Genomic DNA, 3,744 nt, shown 5'->3' with positions numbered 1-3,744 from the left:
TTTCATAAGTTCTTTTTTTTTTTCACACTATAATAGTTACTTTTATTTGTTCAAGGCTTATATTGTAAGTATTAAGCCAAGCTTGGGCTTTGATTCTGTGAGCCTGGATTCACATATTTAGGAAAATAAAAGCAAACTGTGATCCATGTATAGTGGATGAAAAGTTAAAGGCTCACAGTTAATCACATCATAGTTTTACATTTCTACAGCCTAGAAGCCAGAAGTCACAGATCTTTTAGGTCTTTCTGGATGTCCTACAAGGTATCTGCCCTTTTCTTGAGCTGGGTAACCTCATCATTCTTCAGATTCTGGTTGATCACACTGGTTAAGCCCCAAGTGGTCAGGATACATGGAAGACTCAGGAAAACTTCATTCTCGATACCATACATGCCATTCACCATTGTTGACACTGGATAAATCCTGGAGAGATTTTTCAACATGGATTCAATGAGATCAGCCACACTTGAATCCAATAGCTCAGTTGGTATATCATTTTAGCTTGATGACTTCTTAGGTACTTTCAACAACCATCTTATGCACTTCCTTCCAATTTTCACTGTTGTTTTCTGTTCTCATTTCTGAATTCAGTTCCCGAAGAGAAACATCTGCCACATTCACTCCACTCCACACAGCCACATTTGAGTCGCCATGTTCTCCCAAAATCCATCCATGGCAGCTGCTGGGATGAATGCCGAGTTTTTCATTCATAAGATAGCAAAATCTAGCAGAATCCAGATTACACCCACTTCTATTCACACGGTGCTTGGGTAGTCCATTTAGTTTCCGGGTAACCAATGTAAGAATATCCACTGGGTTGGAGACCACAATTATGATACAACCAGGACTGTACTTGACTATCTGAGAAATAATGAATTTGAAAACATTAACATTCCTTTGCACCAGATTGAGGCAGCTCTCTCTCTCCTGCTGGCAGACTCCTGCAGTCACCACCACAATCTTAGAATTGGCAGTCACAGAGTAATCTTTATCTGCCACAATTTTAGGTGTCTGAAGAAATAAGCTCCCATGCTGTAGATCCATCATTTCTCCTTTGAGTTTATCTTCTAAAACATCCACAAGGGCAAGTTCATCAGCCAGAGACTGTCCCAGAATGCAGATGACACATGCCATACCAACTTCTCCAACACACACTACAGTGATATTATTGTTTGGGATCGCTGCCTCTTCTTCTGCAACTGGTGCAATCAGTTTTACTGTAAGAGTCGCCATTGTGCCATGTGACAACTGGCTTTAAGAGTCCTGTGAAGAAGACAATGTTAGCTGCGTGCATCTCCTCTGGCGCAGAATCTGCCTCATAAGTTCTTTATAGATCTTGGATACTAGCCCTTTATCTGATACGTCATTTGCAAATATCTTCTCCCATTCTGTAGGTTGTCTTTTAGTTTTGTTGACTGTTTCTTTTGCTGTGCAGAAGCTTTTTATCCTGCTTAAGTCCCAATAGTTCTTTTTTGCTTTTGTCTCCCTTGCCTTCATAGATGCATCTTGCAAGAAGTTACTGTGGCCAAGTTCAAAAAAGGTGTTGCCTGTGTTCTCCTCTAGGATTTTGAAGGATTCTTGTCTCACATTTAGATCTTTCATCCATTTTGAGTTTATCTTTGTGTATGGTGTAAGAGAATGGTCTAGTTTCATTCTTCTGCACGTGGCTGTCCAATTTTCCCAACATTTATTCAAAAGACTGTCCTTTTTCCAGTGGATATTCTTTCCTGCTTTGTCAAATATCAGCTGAAAATAGAGTTGAGGGCCTGTTCTGGGTGGGTTCTCTATTCTGTTCCATTGATCTATGTGTCTGTTTCTGTGCCAGTACCACACTGTCTTGATGACCACAGCTTTGTAATACAGCTTCAAATCCGGCATTGTGATGCCCCCGGCTCTGGTTTTCTTTTTCAATATTCCTCTGGCTATTCAGGTCTCTCTGATTTCACACAAATGTTTTTTTTTAAAGATTATTTTAAAAGATTTTATTTATTCATGAGTGACAGAGAGAGAGGGAGAGAAAGAGAGAGAGGCAGAGGGAGAAGCAGGCTCCATGAAGGGAGCCCGACGTGGCACTCGATCCCAAGACTCCAGGATCACACCCTGGGCTGCGGGCGGCACTACATGGCTGCACCACCGGGGCTGCCCTGATTTCAAACAAGTCTTAAGATTATTTGCTCCAACTCTGTGAAGAAAGTCCATGGTATTTTGACAGGGATTGCACTGAATGTGTAGATTGTCCTGGGTACCATAGAGATCTTCACAATATTTATTCTTCCAGTCCATGAGCATGCAGTGTTTTTCCATCTCTTTGTGTCTTCCTCAATTTCTTTCAGAAGTGTTCTGTAGGTTTTAGGGTATAGATCCTTTACCTCTTTGGTTAGGTTTATTCCTAGGTATCTTATGCTTTTGGGTGCAATTGTAAATGGGATTGACTCCTTAGTTTCTCTTTCTTCAGTCTCATTGTTAGTGTATAGAAATGTCACTGATTTCTGGGCATTGATTTTGTATCCTGCCACACTGCCGAATTGCTGGATGAGTTCTAGCAATCTTGGGGTGGAGTCTTTTGGGTTTTCTATGTACAGTAACATGTCATCTGTGAAGAGGGAGAGTTTGACTTCTTCTTTACCAATTTAAATGCCTTTTATATCTTTTTGTTGTCTGATTGCTGAGGCTAGGACTTCTAGTATTATGTTGAATAGCAGTGGTGAGCGTGGACATCCCTGTCATGTTTCTGATCTTAGGGGAAAGGCTCTCAGTTTTTCCCCATTGAGAATGATATTTTCTGTGGGCTTTTAATAAATGGCTTTTAAGATATTGAGGAACGTTTGCTATATCCCTATAATCTGAAGCATTTTGATCAAGAATGGATGCTGTCTTTGGTCAAATGCTTTCTCTGCATCTATTGAGAGGATCATAGGGTTCTTGTTTTTTCTCTTGTTGATGTGATCTATCACATTGATTTGTTTTACAAGTATTGAACCAGCCTTGCATCCCGGGGATAAATCCCACTTGGTCATGGTGAATAATCTTCTTAATGTATTATTGGATCCCATCGGCTAGTATCTTGGTGAGAATTTTTGCATCTGTGTTCATCAGGGATATTGGTCTATAATTCTCCTCTTTGATGGGGTCTCTGTCTGGTTTTGGAATTAAGGTGATGCTGGCCTCATAAAAGGAGTTTGGAAGTATTCCCTCCCTTTCTATCTTTTGAAACAGCTTTAGTAGAATAGGTATTATTTCTTCTTTAAACGTTTGATGGAATTCCTCTGGGAAGCTATCTGGCCCTGGACTTTTGTGTCTTGGGAGGTTTTTGATGACTGCTTTAATTTTCTCACTGGTTATCGGCCTGTTCAGGTTTTCTATTTCTTCCTGTTCCAGTTTTGGTAATTTGTGGTTTTCCAGAAATGCATTCATTTCTTCTAGATTGCCTAATTTTTTGGCATACAGCTATTCATAATATGTTTTTAAAATCATTTATATTTCCTTGGTATTGGTGGTGATCACTCCTCTTTTTTTCATGATTTTATTTATTTGAGTCTTTTTTCTTTTTAATAAAGCTGGCTAAGGGCTTATCTATCTTATTAATTCTTTCAAAGAACCAACTCCTGGCTTTGTTGATCTGTTCTACAGTTCTTCTAGTCTCTCTTTCATTGAGTTCTGCTCGAATCTTTATTATCTCCCTTCTTCTGCCTAGTGTAGGTTTTACTTGGTCTTCTTTCTCCGATTCCTTTGGGTGCAAGGTTAGCT

At 39.7% G+C, this 3,744-nt stretch overlaps 1 pseudogene; it reads right to left on the bottom strand.

Annotated features, from left to right (window-relative positions):
• Positions 1-224: 224 nt before the first annotated feature.
• On the bottom strand, positions 225-1,230 carry LOC140623619 (L-lactate dehydrogenase B chain-like; annotated as a pseudogene).
• Between the last annotated feature and the right edge of the window lie 2,514 nt (positions 1,231-3,744).

The sequence above is a fragment of the Canis lupus genome, chromosome 33 (assembly GCF_048164855.1).
Source record: "Canis lupus baileyi chromosome 33, mCanLup2.hap1, whole genome shotgun sequence".
Lineage (NCBI taxonomy): Eukaryota > Metazoa > Chordata > Mammalia > Carnivora > Canidae > Canis > Canis lupus.
The sequence above is the reverse complement of the archived record's forward strand: the minus strand, read 5'-3'. Positions and strand labels throughout refer to the sequence as shown.